Source organism: Stenella coeruleoalba, assembly GCF_951394435.1.
Source record: "Stenella coeruleoalba genome assembly, chromosome: 20".
In the NCBI taxonomy this organism is placed as follows: domain Eukaryota; kingdom Metazoa; phylum Chordata; class Mammalia; order Artiodactyla; family Delphinidae; genus Stenella; species Stenella coeruleoalba.
Genome location: NC_137166.1, coordinates 52,668,549 through 52,684,924, shown reverse-complemented (window position 1 = coordinate 52,684,924; position 16,376 = coordinate 52,668,549).

The window sequence follows — 16,376 nt, the reverse complement described above, 5'->3', positions numbered from 1 at the left end:
GTTCCTTGGTGGCCTAGTGGTTAGAGTTCCAGGCTTTCACTGCCATAACCTGGGTTCAATCTCTGGTCAGGGAACTGAGATCCCACAAGCCATGCAGCATGGCAAAAAAGAAAGAAAGGAGGGAAGGAAGGAAGGAAGGAAGAAAGGAAGGAAGAAAGAAAGAAAGACAAGAAAGAAAAGAAAGAAAAAGAAGGAAAGAAAGAAAACAAATCTGAGATAACATGGATATTGCAATATGCAAAGACATTAAAGCACCTAATACAAATATTCAAAGACTTAAAGGAAAAGATATGCATAATTAATAACCAGTTGGGGAAACGTAGGAAAGAGAAACTGGGAAAAAAAAAGAGAGTCAAATGGAAATTCTAGAACTGAAAACTATAACAATTGAAATGAAAATTTTACTGACTGGACTTCACAAAAGATTGGAAATGACAGGACTTGCCTGGTGGTCCAGTGGTTAAGACTCTGCGCTCTCAATGCAAGGGGTTCAATCCTGGTCTGGGAACTAAGATCCAGCATGCCACATGGTGTGGCCAAAAAAAGAAAAAAAAATTGGAAATGACATCAGTGAACTAGAAGATAGATTGATAGAAATTATCCAACCTGAAGGACAGAGAGAAAAAATATTAAAGAAAAGTAAATAGAACCTCAGACACCTGTAAAATAGTATCAGTCAGTCTGCCCTACAAATAAGTGGAGTTTCAGAAGGAGAACAAAAGAGAATGGGACGGAAACATATTTGCAGAAATGATGGCTGACAACTTACTAAATTTGCTGGAAGACATTAACTTACAGATCCAAGAATTTCAATAAACTCCAAGCAAAATAAATAAAAGAAAATCACTCCCAGGCACACCATAATCAAACTGTTGAAATCCAAAAACAGACAACCTTGAAAGCAGCCAGAGAAATATGACACATTACATGCAGAAGAACAATGCTGTGACATTTGAGCAAAGATTTGAAGGAGGTGAAGGAGAAAGTCATATGAATATCTGGAGGAAGAGTATTGCAGATAGCAGTAATAGCTGTGCAAAGACCCTAAGGTAGGCCCAGGCCTACTATGTCCAAGGAACAGTGAGAAGGTCAGTGAGCAATGGGGAGAGGGGTTGGAGGTGAGATGAGACAGGGAGTGGGGTCCATTCATGCAGCATCTTGTGGGCCACAGTGAGGACTCCCCCAGATTTTACTCTGAATGAGGTAAGAGCCACAAGAGACTCTTGACAAGAGGAGGGACAGGTTCTCACTTAGATTTTAACAATCACAGCAGCTTCTGGGTTGAAACTAGGCTGAAGGGGGCTGGGATGGAAGCAGGAGGCCAGTTGAGGAGGCTTCTGCAAAAATCCAGGTGAACAATGATGGTGACTGGGATCATGGTAATAGATATCAGAGGAGGTAGTAAGAAACAGATCCTGGATGCATCTTGAAGGCAGAGCTGACCAGATTTGCTAACGGGCTGGATGTGCAGAGTGAGAGGAATAGCAGAGTAAGGGGTGACCACAGATGGTTGAACAGCTGGAAGTTGGAGCTCCATCAACTGATGGGGAAGACAGTGGCGGGGAGGACAGGTTTGGGGTAAGACCAGGAGTTGAGTGTTGGACACGTTGAGTTTGAGTTTGCCTGTTAGACATCTAAATAGGCAGTTAGATATTGGCAGTGAGATTACTGGAGAGATTTTCCAGCTAGAGACATGTGGGCATCGTTAGAATTTAAATGTTATTTACAGCCTTGAGCCTGAGTGTGAGCACCAAGGGTTAGTGTAAAGAGAGAAGAGACATCTAGTGTTGGAGAAAGCATGTGAGCTTAGACATGGGACAGTCACAGGTTGAAATTCTAGTTGAGATGCTGGCTGTGTGATCTTGGGCAAAGAAATTTCCTTCTCTGAGCCTCAGTTTGCTCACCTGAGATAGGGGTATAGAATCCTTGAACACCTCTCTCTCTTCCCCCACCTCCAATTCATCACAAAGCCTAGTTGATTTTGCCTCCAAAAAGCCTCTTGTGTTTGTGCACTTCTTCCTGTCTCCTCAGCCCCTCCGTCCAAGCGCCCAGCATCTCCCACCTACTACTCATCTTCCTGCTCCTATACTTTCACTCCCACAAGACATTTGTCACACTGAAGCCAGAATGATCCTTCAAAAGTCCAACTGAAAAACTGTTGTGGGTCCTCATCGCTCTTGGGATAAAGACCAGTGTCTTTGACACAGATTCTGAGGCATGTATGGTGGGGCCCCCGCCACCCGCTCCAGAATTCTCTCTCACTCACTACATTGCAGCTTCCCTGCTCTTGTTTCCCTTACTGAAACTCACCGTGTTCCTTTCCACCTCCGAGCCCTTGTACATACTGTTCCTTCTGTCTGGAACATCCTTCCTTTCCCTCTACTTTTTAAAAGTTTACTCTTTCTTTAGCTCTCAGCAAAAATTTCCCTCCCTCCCCCAAAGCCTTCCCTGACCACCTTGACTGAAGCAGACTCTCTTGCAGAAGCTTCTCATCTATTAAGAGAGAGCGATCAGTAGCAATTAGACCCGAGTTTGTTGGATTATCTGATTCTCATCTGTCTCCTCCACTAGACTCTGAGCTCCATAGAGGTGAATCAAGCCCCTAGCACATAGCAAGCACTCAATAAATAACTGACAAATGATTGGCTAATATGCATTAAGCCCATAGTGTATGTCACACACTCTAAGCACTGGGGGTGCAGCAGTGATGAAAATAGTCAACTAGCTCTTCCTTGGTGGAGCAGACGTGAGAGGCATGAGAAAGTTCTTCACCCGGAGGAAGTGTTCCAGAACCTTAACCTCTTTTGCCACATCCTCCTCTTCATACACCCCTGCTGCATGTCAACTGTCCTTGCTCTCAAACCCCCATCCTCTGCGCTCCCTGAGGCCCTTCCCTCCAAATCCCAGTCCCGTGTCACCGTTTGCTGTGTCCGAGGGCAGGGGTCAGGCTGAGAGAGCTCTGTCTGTCTCCTCTGTCTGTCCTGGGAAGTCACCAGCCTTGAGCCCATGTTAGAGTCAGGGGGCATATGGCCAGAATATGGCCAATGAGTTTGGAGCAGATAAGGTCCAGGAAGGAGTCTCGAGCAAGAGCCTTGGTGGCCCCAGAGATCAATATCAGAGCCCATGAAGGGTTATTAGATGTGGGTTCTGATAGACCCTGGGGGCTGGGAGCTTGGGGGGGGGGCTAAGGAAGAGAGGGGCTCCAGAGATATCATTTTGCTGTACTGTTCCAATTCCCCTCATCTGTCCTTTCTAGTATCCTAGCCCCCTGCCCCACCTCAGGAAGAGAACTCAGCCTACTCCTCCCTACGTTAGGGAGCTCCAACTGTCCTTTTCTTAGGAACTGATGGTGGATGTAATAGTGAGTAAGGTTTTTCCTTTTTATAAGCCAACATAAAAAATATGTGTCCTCGCCGCTAATTCTCCCAATGCATGTATGTATGTGTGTGGGGTTGGTGGCCCATAGAAACCCAAGCTCTAAGGTGTGAGTAGTTCCCCAGATGCCCAGGGTCAGTAGGGATTGTAGCAAAGCCCAGCCCAACCTTCAGAACTGCGCATAGAATCATGACAGAAGACATGGTTGTTGTGTTAAGCCTCTAAGTTTTGGGGTGGTTTGTTTGGCGGCAATGGCTGACTGATACACAGGGGAAACAGCCTCTTTGGTTCAACCTTCACCGACTATGTGTCAAACACCTGCTGTGTGCCAGACACTGGGCTGCATGTTCGGGAGAACAGGGTAAACACACATAAACTTGGTCCCTGCCTCCAGGAAACACTGAGTACTGAGAGAGACAGACATGAAACAAATACACTGACAACAAATGTGTTTATTTACAAACGGGGCTAAGTGTTCTGAAAAACATTTGCTGAGTATTGCAACAAAGGAAATGGTGTCATGGCTGGAGGTTTGCTGAGGAAGCGACACTCAGGATGAGATCTGAAGGCTGACAGGTGTTTTCAATAGGCAAAGAGGGAGGGAGCAATGTTCCAGAGGGTGGAAATGGCATCTGCAAAGGCCCTGGTGATCATACCCACTTTTCTATCGCTGTCAGAGATGACACAGCTTTTTCTCCTTCTTACCTTGCTGAGATTTCTTTTACCAGCAGTTTGGGACAGCTGAAATTTCCTAAACCAAGCATCAAAATTGCCTCATTTGAAAGTAAGAGAAAACAGCAGACCTATAAGGCTCAAAACACCAATATGGGAAAGAAATATATGAAAGGGATTCCCAGCAAATAGAATACGAAGCATGAGATGTTTTCATCTATGCAGAAGTCAAGAAGCCAGCTTTGGGAAGGTCCAATAGTCTAAAAAATCAATTGCGTTGAGGTTAAATTTACATATAATAAAATTTCCCATTCTCAGCATACATCCATTTGGTTTCTTCTAAATGTATACATCCATGGACCAGCACTATAATTAAGGTCCAGAGCAATTTTATTCCCCAAAGTTCTCTCTGGCCCCAAGTGGCCACTAATCTGTTTTCTGATATCATAGATTAGTTTCCCTTTTTCTAGGTTTCATGTAAATGAAATCAGACAATATGTACTCCTTTTAGGGTTTCCAGATTTAGCAAATGAAAATACAGGATGTCTAGTTACATTTGAATTTCAGGTAAACAAAAATAATTTATTTAACGATTTCATGGGGGACTTCCCTGGTGGTCCAGTGGTTAAGACTCTGTGCTCCCAATGCAGGGAGCCCAGGTTCAATCCCTGGTCAGGGATCTAGATCCCTTATGCTGCAACTAAGACCTGGCACAGCCAAATAAATAAATATTTTAAAAAAAAGACTTCATGGGACATACTTATGCTTAAAAAATGTTGTTTATTTGAAATTCAAATTTAGCTGGACATCTTGTATTTTATCTGGCAATGCTTATATCTTTAGTTTTATTGATCTTTTCTATTGTTTTCTTTGTTTCTATTTCATTTATTTCTGCTCTGATCTTTATGGTTTCTTTCCTTCTGCTAACTTTGGGTTTTGTTTATTCTTCTTTCTCTAGTTCCTTTAGGTATAAGTTTAGATTGTTTATTTGAGATTTTTCTTGTTTCTTGAGGTAGGCTTGTATAGCTATAAACTTCCCTCTTAGAACTGCTTTTGCTGCATCCCATAGGTTTTGGATCGTCGTGTTTTCATTGTCATTTGTCTCTGGGTATTTTTTGATTTCCTCTTTGATTTCTTCAGTGATCTCTTGGTTATTTAGTAATGTATTGTTTAGCCTCCATGTGTTTGTGTTTTTTACGTTTTTTCCCCTGTAATTCATTTCTAATCTCATAGTGTTATGGTCAGAAAAGATGCTTGATATGATTTAAATTTACTGAGGCTTGATTTGTGACCCAAGATGTGATCTATCCTGGAGAATGTTCCGTGCGCACTTGAGAAGAAAGTGTAACATGCTGGTTTTGGATGGAATGTCCTATAAATATTAGTTAAATCTATCTGGTCTATTGTGTCATTTAAAGCTTCTGTTTCCTTGTTTATTTTCATTTTGGATGATCTGTCCATTGGTGTAAGTGAGGTGTTAAAGTCCCCCACTATTATTGTGTTACTGTCCATTTCCTCTTTTAGAGCTGTTAGCAGTTGCCTTATGTATTGAGGTGCTCCTATGTTGGGTGCATATATATTTATAATTGTTATATCTTCTTCTTGGATTGATCCCTTGATCATTATGTAGTGTCCTTCCTTGTCTCTTGTAACATTCTTTATTTTAAAGTCTATTTTATCTGATATGAGTATTGCTACTCCAGCTTTCTTTTGATTTCCATTTGCATGGAGTATCTTTTTCCATCCCCTCACTTTCAGTCTGTATGTGTCCCTAGGTCTGAAGTGGGTCTTTTGTAGACAACATATGTATGGGTCTTGTTTTTGTATCTATTCAGCAAGCCTGTGTCTTTTAGTTGGAGCATTTAATCCATTCACGTTTAAGGTAATTATCGATATGTATGTTCCTATGACCATTTTCTCAATTGTTTTGGGTTTGTTTTTGTAGGTCCTTTTCTTCTCTTGTGTTTCCCACTTAGAGAAGTTCCTTTAGCATTTGTTGTAGAGCTGGTTTGGTGGTGCTGAGTTCTCTTAGCTTTTGCTTGTCTGTTAAAGCTTTTGATTTCTCCATCGAATCTGAATGAGATCCTCGCTGGGTAGAGTAATCTTGGTTGTGGGTTCTTCCCTTTCATCACTTTAAGTATATCATGCCACTCCCTTCTGGCTTGTAGAGTTTTTGCTGAGAAATCAGCTGTTAACCTTATGGGAGTTCCCTTGTATGTTATTTGTCGTTTTTCCCTTGCTGCTTTCAATAATTTTTCTTTGTCTTTAATTTTTGCCAGTTTGATTACTATGTGTCTCAGCATGTTTCTCCTTGGGTTTATCCTGTATGGGACTCACTGTGCTTCCTGGACTTGGGTGGCTATTTCCTTTCCCATGTTAGGGAAGTTTTCAACTATAATCTCTTCACATATTTTCTCTGGTCCTTTCTCTCTCTCTTGTCCTTCTGGGACCCCTATAATGTGAATGTTGTTGCGTTTAATATTGTCCCAGAGGTCTCTTAGGCTGTCTTCATTTCTTTTCATTCTTTATTCGATTCCACAGAAGTGAATTCCACCATTCTGTCTTCCGGGTCACTTATCTGTTCTTCTGCCTCAGTTATTCTGCTATTGATTCCTTCTAGTGTATTTTTCATTTCAGTTATTATATTGTTCATCTCTGTTTGTTCTTTAATTCTTCTAGGTCTTTGTTAAACATTTCTTGCATCTTCTCGACCTTTGCCTCCATTCTTTTTCCAAGGTCCTGGATCATCTTCACTATCATTATTCTGAATTCTTTTTCTGGAAAGTTGCCTATCTCCACTTCATTTAGTTGTTTTTCTGGGGTTTTATCTTGTTCCTTCATCTGGTACAAAGCCCTCTTCCTTTTCATCTTGTCTATATTTCTGTGAATGTGGTTTTGTTCCACAGGCTGCAGGACTGTAGTTCTTGCTTCTGCTGTCTGCCCTCTCAATGCTTATATCTTTATGGCTGGTTTCTTTCACTCAGTACAATCACTCAGTACAATGTTTTTGAGATTCATCCATGTTGTGTGTATCAGGAGGTGCTTCATTTTTCAATTCTGAGTAGTACTTCACTGTATGGACGTACCACAGTATAGTTACCCATTCTCCTGTTAGTGGATGTTTGAATTCTTTTCAGTTTGGGGCTTTCAATGGACTGAATGTTTGTGTCCCCAAAAAATTCTTATGTTGAAATCCTAACCTCCAATATGATGGTATTAGGAAGTGAGAAGGTCATGAAGATGGCGCCCTCATGAATGGGATTAGTGCCATTATAATAGAGAATCCAGAGAGCCCCCTGGGCCCTTTCACCATGTGAGGACACAGGGAGAAGATGGCAGTCCATGAACCAAGAGGAGGTTCTCACCAGACACTGAATCTGCCGGCTCCTTGATCTTAGACTCCCCAGACTCAGGAATTGTGAAAAGTAAAATTCTATGGTTTATAAGCCCCCAGTCCATGGTATTGTGTTATAGCAAACCAAACAGACTAAGCTCTGAATTCAGCTCTGAATATCCAAGCTCAATATTTAACATCTTTCTTTCCCCAAAGACGATGCTGGTGCCCTTGGACTTGCGGTCACAACAGACACATGTCATGGAGGACCTGAGGAATTGCAAAGACAGTTTGTGGGAGGTGCACATATGACTGTGCTCCTAATCAGCCTGTCACTCACTTCTGGCAGGCAGAGCCCTCAGTCCTGTGTCCCCTCTCCCCTCTCTCTGTGCTTCCCAGGGCTGTCATGACAATGAAATTAATTAATACATGCAAAGTGCTAGAACAGTGTCTGGCACACAGTAGGTGCTCAAAACTTGTCAGCTGTCATGATTAACAGGAGTGTTTATTCCGCAGAATGTTTCACCTTCTGCATTTCACAGACTCTAAGACATACCATTTTTATAGGTGCCCCAAAGAAAGAAAAGACGCAGCCTACAAAATACAAACACAATGCTCCTTACCATTCAGAATATTATTTTATTTTATTTTATTTTATTTTTATTCTATTTATTTATTTATTTTGGCTGCATTGGGTCTTTGTTGCTGCACGCAAGCGGGGGCTACTCTTCATTGCGGTGCACAGGTTTCTCACTGGGGTGGCTTCTTTTTGTTGTGGAGCATGGGCTCTAGGCGCCCGAGCTTCAGTAGTTGTGGTGCTCAGGCTCAGTAGTTGTGGCTCATGGGCTCTAGAGCACAGGCTCAGTAGTTGTGGTGCACGGGCTTAGTTGCACTGCAGCATGTGGGATCTTCCCAGACCAGGGATCCACCCTGTGTTCCCTGAGTTGGCAGGCAGATTCTTAACCACTGCACCACCAGGGAAGTCCTGGAATGTTACTTTATATTTGTTGAAAGATCTCTTCTAGATGAATTTTGTTCGTGCATGTAAAGGAACATGTAAGCGAAATGAAGTGTCTGTAAAATTTCTTCCTGATTGACTGCTTTTTTTATTGTTTAAAAAGTTTCAGACACATATAAAAGTAGTCAAAATAGTGTAATGACCCTCGCATGTACCCGTCACTCAACCTCAGCCATCTTGTTCCATCTGTATTCCTGTCCATTCTCCTTAAACCAGGTTATTTGGAAGCAAATTCCAGATACATCATCTTATTGCAAAAATTTCAACTTATGTCTCTCAAAGAAAGAGCTCCTTTAAAAATGTATAATAACATTGTCACACCTAAAAAATAAGAATAACTCCTTAACACATACAAAATAAGTTGTCAGTGTTCACATTTCCAATTGTCTCCTAAATATTATGACATTTTTTGAGAGGACTCAACTCTTCTGGATCACTCAGAATCATTAATATCCATATATTATTTAAAACACCATCCAGGCTTCCCTGGTGGCGCAGTGGTTGAGAGTCCGCCTGCCGATGCAGGGGACACGGGTTCTTGCCCCGGTCCGGGAGGATCCCACATGCCGCGGAGCGGGTGGGCCCGTGAGCCATGGCCGCTGAGCCTGCGCTTCCAGAGCCTGTGCTCCGCAACGGGAGAGGCCACAACAGTGACAGGCCCGCGTACCGAAAAAAAAAAATAAAACACCATCCTCTGTGCCACCTAGATCAGCGGTGGGCAAACTTTTTCGTGTAAAGTGGCAGAGAGTAAATATTTTTGGCTTTGTGGGCCACTTGAATTTTGTCAAAAGTACTCAACCCTGCATTGTGGGAAGCGTTTCCACAGATAACAGGTGAATGGCTGGGCGTGGCTGTGTGCTGGTAAAACTTTATTAGTGGACACTGAATTTTCAGTTTCATATGATTTTCATGTGTCATGAACATTATTCCTTTGATTTTGTGCGATCATATGAACATGTAAAAACCATGCTTAGCACATGAGCTGTACAAAAACAGGCAATGGGCCACGGTTTGCCAACCTCAACCCCGGTCTAGATTTGGTGAGGCAGTGTTTCTTTAAAGGTGACAGGCGAAAACTAAAAACCACTGCTACTGGGTTCTTGAGGCAGCTTTGCAATTACACACAGTGGCCTGCTACTGATTTCTATTTCCAGGGCATTTCCAAGCACGACTTATTCACCCCTGCTCCCCCCCACCCCATGCACACCCAGTTGGTTCCCAGGGGCTCAGAGTGCCCTGCAGTGATCTGCAGGATTTTCTTCGAGGCTTCAGACACTCCTGCAGGAGTCCGTGCCTTGCCAGAAGCAATCAAACAGTGCCAGTCATTGGAAGATGCCTCCCTGTTTCGGATCAAGATGTGAGACAGTGTGATTCTTAGAATAGATCAAATGCGATATACCTTTTTGATGTTCTCCTTTATCAAAGCCAGTGCCTTTTTCCAAAGAGAACACCAACACCGCGGGCAGCTGGTAAGATGATAATTGTTCTCACCAGGCTACTCGCTGCCTGAATTTGGGGACCGCTTCTTGTAACGGTGAAATCCTAAATAATATATTCAAGTAGGTGGCTTTGTTTTGCATAACTGATTTCTAGAAGCAAGTATTTCTCCCGCTGCTGTAGATGCTTCAACCTTTTAAAAATCATAGTATCCCATGCAGTGATTGTGACATTCTCACCCAATTCCATCTCAGCACAAATTTAAGTTATTCTCTCCATCCCCACCCCGACACCACGACCACCACCGTATGTTCTTTGTTTTTGTTTTTGTTTTCCTTGGCCGTGCTGCAGGGCTTATAGGATCTTAGTTCCCCGGCCAGGGGTTGAACCCAGGCCCTCAGCAGTGAAAGCACGGAGTCCTAACCACTGGACCGCCAGGGAATTCCTGAACAAACATTTTTTTCCCACCACGTGTTTTGCTGTTATAAATAGTGCTGCAAATAACATCTTTGGGGATAAATCTTTTTTCCATGTTTAGGATTATTTCTTTGGATTCCCAGAAGTGGCCCCCAAAGAAGAAAAGATCTTGGCTTTTTTTTTCCAGAAGGATGTGAGGATGTACAACAGGGCAGGCCTCACCCACCACCTCTGGGTCTTCTAGTTTAAACATTTCCCCTGGTTATTGACTTACTGGAATTTTTTGATTTCTTGTGTGACACGCTATCTTCTTGAAATGGTTGGTTACTCACTATATTTCCTGTTTTGGGAACTGTCTTTTCATGTGTTTTGCCCACTTGCCTTCAGGAATCCAACTGTTGTGTTCCCTCTTCTGTCACTTTATATGATAAGATTATTAACATTATTTCTGTCACATAAGGTACAATTTTTTTCAAGTCTATTTCTTCTCTTTTAATTTTAGTGTGAGTTGTTTTTTATACACAGAGGTTTTAAATTTAAGGTTGTCAAATCTGTATCTTTCATACGAGACAAAAAGGAAAAAAAATCTACTTTAAGTATTTTTAAAATGAAGGCATTGTTTGCATACAGTGCAATCCACACTTTTAGATGCAGTTCTAGGGTTTTCACAAACGCATACATTGTGTAACCACCACCCCAACCGAGACACAGAATGGTTCCATCACCCCCAAAATCCCTTGCACCCTTTTTATACTTTAAGTATTTTAAAATCCAAGAAAGCTGAAAGGATTGACATGATGAATAGGCAATTCTTTTCTCCTAACCATTCTATGCTGTTAAATATTGAACCCAAATATTGAAGGTCTCTAGCAGATGGTGTAACAACTATTGCTCTTATTGACACCATCACACAGGCCAACATTAGCATAATGGGAATACCAGAGGAGAAGAGAGACAGAGGAATAGAAAAATGTTTTCCGAATAAATAATGGCTGAAAACCTCCCAAATTTATTACACCAACCTACATATCTAGGAGACTCAATGAACTCAAATAGGATCAATGTGAAGAGACCCACAATCAGATACATACTAGTAAAAACGCTGAAACTCAAAGAAAAGGAGAAACTCTTAAAAGCAGAAAGAGAAAAATGACTTTACACATACAAAGAAACCCAATAAAATTAAAGGCTGATTTTTCATCGGAAATGTTGGAGGCCAGAGGCAGTGGTGTAACATATTCAAAGTGCTCAAAGAATAAAACTATCAACCAGGAATCCTATACCCAGCAAAGCTATCTCTCAAAAGTGAACGCAAGGGCTTCCCTGGTGGCGCAGTGGTTGGGAGTCCGCCTGCCGATGCAGGGGACACGGGTTCGTGCCGCGGTCCGGGAGGATCCCACATGCCGCGGAGCGGCTGGGCCCGTGAGCCATGGCCGCTGAGCCTGCGCGTCCGGAGCCTGTGCTCCGCAACGGGAGAGGCCACAACAGTGAGAGGCCCGCGTACCGCAAAAAAAAAAAAAAAAAGAAGAATGAAGAACAGAGGGCTAGCACAGGAAAAACCTGAGGAAGCCGGGAAGGAGTCACGTTCATGGAGAACCACTGACAACAGAAAAGTAACTTAAAACAAAATAAGCCGGGGCTTCCCTGGTGGCGCAGTGGTTGAGAGTCCGCCTGCCGATGCAGGGGACACGAGTTCGTGCCCCGGTCCGGGAAGATCCCACATGCCGCGGAGCGGCTGGGCCCGTGAGCCATGGCCGCTGAGCCTGCGCGTCAGGAGCCTGTGCTCCACAACGGGAGAGGCCCGCGTACCGCAAAAAAAATAAATAAATAAATAAACCATCCCATGCTTTGCACACTTCTCTCAACTGACCTAAAATGGAAGGATACATTGACCTCATATATTCCGGTAGAGAACGAGTAACCTGAATCTAATCATCATAAGGAAACATCAGGCAAACTCAAGTGAAGCACTTCTATTTTTTTTAAAGGGAGAGAGTTGTTCTTCCAAATTGTCAATCTCATAAATACAGAAATGTTCCAGATTCAAGGAGACGCGACAACTAAAGGCTGGATCCTGGGGATGGGGAAAGTGTTAGGAAGGACAGCATTTGGGTCAATGGACAAAATTGGCAAATCACCAGTAGATTAGACAAGTATTATGTAAATGTTATATTTACTGAGGTTGATTACAGGTGGTTAGGTAAGAGAACATCTCTATTCTTAAGAAATACACGCTGAAGTATTTAAAGGTAAAGGGCGATGATGTGTAGAACTAACCCTTACATGCTTTAGAAAATATATGTATATTGAGAAATGAAAACCAGCTGGAATTAAAACTCTGCCCCACCATCCATCTATGGACACAGATAAAGCCAACCGTAAAGTTAACAGGAAACATCCCCGCCCCCGGGGATATGCTGCAGCTGTAGTGTTCTAATAACTCCCTTTATGGGTGACTAGGGCTATTTTACTCACTGAGAAGCTTAGTTCTCAAAAATCACAGGCTTTTGGAAACTTTCTTATTTGAAATTATATCCATAAGAATTCAACAGGGAATTCCCTGGCGGTCCAGTGGTTAGGACTTGGTGCTTTCACTGACATGGCCTGGGTTCAATCCCTGGTTGGGGAACTAAGATCCTGCAAGCCAGTGCCACGCGGCAAAAAAATAAATAAATAAACATCCTACTCTTGCCTGTAAGATGTAAGTCACTTTGACACAGACAAGAAGCCTCCATTTCCAGCCCTGATACAGAGATTTAGATAGAGTTTCTAGATACAACATGCCACATTTGTCTTAACTTTGTAGTTTCCAAGGAAACAGGACCCTGAGACCACTTTGCAGTCCAGACCTGATGTTGACTCATTTATACAAATCCCTGCTTTGCTCTCAAGCTATTAAAACACAGCTTCACTTAAATTTCATTCGAATTCCTCTCCTCCCCCAAATTCTATAGCTCGATCCAGCTCCTTTTTGGGGACGTGGTCTCTTTCATTGCAATGAGTCAATAAACCTGACTTTGGTTTGTCCCTGGTGATTGCGTTAGGATGGAGTGGTGGGTGATGAGTGGATGGATGGATGGTTGAATGGGTAGATAGATAGATAGAGTGAAAATAGAGGAAAACTTCATTTAAAATGAATTCAGAAAGCCCAGAAGAGAGAGCTCTCATGCATATACCACACACTGCAGCCTGCATAACCAGAAGGAAGAAGGGAGATAAAAATTATTTTAACAAGGTCTGCTCATATAGAATTCTTTGTACAAAATTCTCTTGGTCTTAACTTCTTATGCATGATGATAAGAATGTTACTTTTTTCCTTCTGGGACAGGAGAGTACATTTTTTCACATGGGAATTTCACTTCCTGGTTTTAAGAAAAGGGAGGAGGATTCCTCCTTGCCCCAGCAAGATCCACTAACCACTGCTTGCAGTCAACAAGAAACCACCACGGGGGCTTCCCTGGAAGTCCAGTGGTTAAGACTCTGTGCTTTCAATGGAGGGGACGTGGGTTCGATCCTGACTGGGAGACCAAGATCCCACATGCCCTGCGGCAGAGCCAAAAAAAGAAAAGAAAGAAACCACCACAACCTCAAAGTCTTGTTCTTCTCCAATAAACTTTTATTCAAAACAACCCTCCCCAATTTCCTCCTGAAACCTAATAAAAGCTGACCTGTTGTCCACCTCTTCAGACTTGCCTGTGGTTCACCGCAGCTTTCTCTGCTCGAACTGTAATTCTTCTGCTATTCCTGAATAAACTCATTTTGCTGGTAAAATAACTTGCCACTTTATTTTTTCAGGTTGACAATAGATTGAGGATGATAAAGCTAAAGCAATGGGGTGAACTGTTAACAGTAAATAAATCTGGGTAAAGGGCATATACAAAATATTATTTTTATTTGTGCAAGTTATTTGTAAGTTTGAAATTATTTCCAAATAAAAAGTTTTGGTTCTTTTAAAGGGGGCTGAATTGGTTTGGACTAGTTTTTAGCAAATCTTTTGCAGGCCAAGGAAGAATTTTTTTTTAAGTAATTTATTTATTTTATTTTTGGCTGCGTTGGGTCTTTGTTGCTGCACGCGGGCTTTCTCTAGTTGCGGCGAGCGGGGTCTGCTCTTCGTTGAGGTGCATGGGCTTCTCATTGCAATGGCTTCTCTTGTTGCAGAGCACGGGCTCTAGGCGCACAGGCGTCCTGGCGTGCGGGCTTTCAGTAGTTGTGGCTTGCGGGCTCTAGAGCGCAGGCTCAGTAGTTGTGGCACACGGGCTTAATTGTCTGCGGCATGTGGGATCTTCCTGGACCAGGGCTCAAACCTGTGTCCCCTGAGTTGGCAGGCGGACTCTTAACCACTGCGCCACCAGCGAATCCCCCAAAGGGAGAATTTTTATGTTGTGTTTTATATTGTAATTCAGTACATACTCAAGAACTCAAATTATGAGAACTATTTCTTTCCACTTTCTCTTCATTCTGATATTTTCTACGATTTCACTTTTTTAAAAATGGTTATGATACACCCGTGGAAATTCACCCATATTTTGAAACACTCTCGTAGTAAGATCTGAGCACCCATTACACTCTAAGCCTAATGGAATGTTAGACTCCGCCGATTCATGTTTTCTCTCCGTTGACTCGGGACCGGACTACATTTCCCAAAGTACCTCGGGGTGAGACCAGGCGGGTGGGGAGCCAGGGTCTGAGCTCTGATTGGAGACTGGGTGTGGTCCTCCAACTTGCAGGGAAATGTGGGCGATCCTCACGTGGAGGAGAGGGCGGGGCTTGAGAGAGGATCTGCATGAAGCCCACGATGGCTGCTGGGAAATGTTGTTCTGGGCAGGAGGTAGAGGGCCTGCCGCTCAGCCTCCTGGGATTCGTAGTCCTGGCAGGCCGGTGGAGCCCTGGTTCTTTATCTTCCCGCTGGGTCATTTCAGGCTTTGCGCCCTTCCTCCATCACTTCCCTGGGATCCCTTAACTCACCGAACCCGACCAACTGCCGAGGCCTTCTCCGGTCCGCGGCTCGGAGCTCTCAAACGGCAGGTGCTCCACAGAGAGCCAAAAGAGGTGGCATTGGCAAACGCCCTTGAGAGGCCTGGGAGGGCTTCTTGGAGAAGGCAGCAGGGTTCCCATATGCAGACCGGAATCAGCCCAGAAAGCAGCGTACAGGCGAGCTGATCTGATGCGTTAACACTCCTTGCAAATGCCCTCTACTCCCCACCCCGGACGTCTCTGTGTCCACAACTCTTTCTCCCTGGGCTAGTATGACAGATACTGACCAAACAGTGGCACCTAGAGTGATGGAAGTCTTGATGAGGAAAGCCCCCGACCCAGTGGGAGCCCAGGTGAGTCACCCGACTGAGGCCTGGGGGACGCCGGGGAGGAAGAGAAGCAGTTAGAAATCCAGTTCATCTCAGGGTTCCCAACATGGCCCCACACAGGCATCTTCCTTCATTCAAAGAACTCCCACATGCCAGGGATGCTGGGGATGCAGAGCTGGTCATACCCAGCCCTGCCCCACAAGGGTGCCCAGTCTGGCTGATCAGGGTTAGCTAGGTCATGAGAGGAGTCGGGGTTCGGGAGCACCAAAGGCAGCACCTTACCCTGCTGTGGGAGCTAGGGGGTAGGCAGGTTGTTCAGGGTGACACATTAGCCAATTCTTGGACTTTTGCATATGCAAAGACAGTGTCTGGAGAGAGCAAGCAGAGGTGAAGGTGAGGTTAAAATAGCCGAGTAAGCATCAGAGCTGACGTTACAAAGGCCCCTCTGTGTCTGGCACTATTCTAGGAGGCAGATGATATCACCCCCATTATACAGATAGGGACACTGAGGAACAGCAAAGTTATGTCTCCCTCAGGTTGCACAGGTTAAGTGGCTGAGGTAGGATTAGAACCTGGGCCATCTGGCTCCAGAATCTAGGCAGGTAACCATTGAACTGCCCCCAACCACTCACTTCCCAGAATTTCAGGTCTGTGAGGGTGGACCTCTCCCAAGCAATAGCAGACATTCATCAATGTCTGCCTAATCTGCCCTTTGATTTTCTGTAAGACATCCTGCTACCCCACTGCAACCCCGGAAACAAGCTTAGAGGGGGGATGAATTTTGAGCAAAGTCTTCAGTCCCCTGATCGAAGCCTTCCTG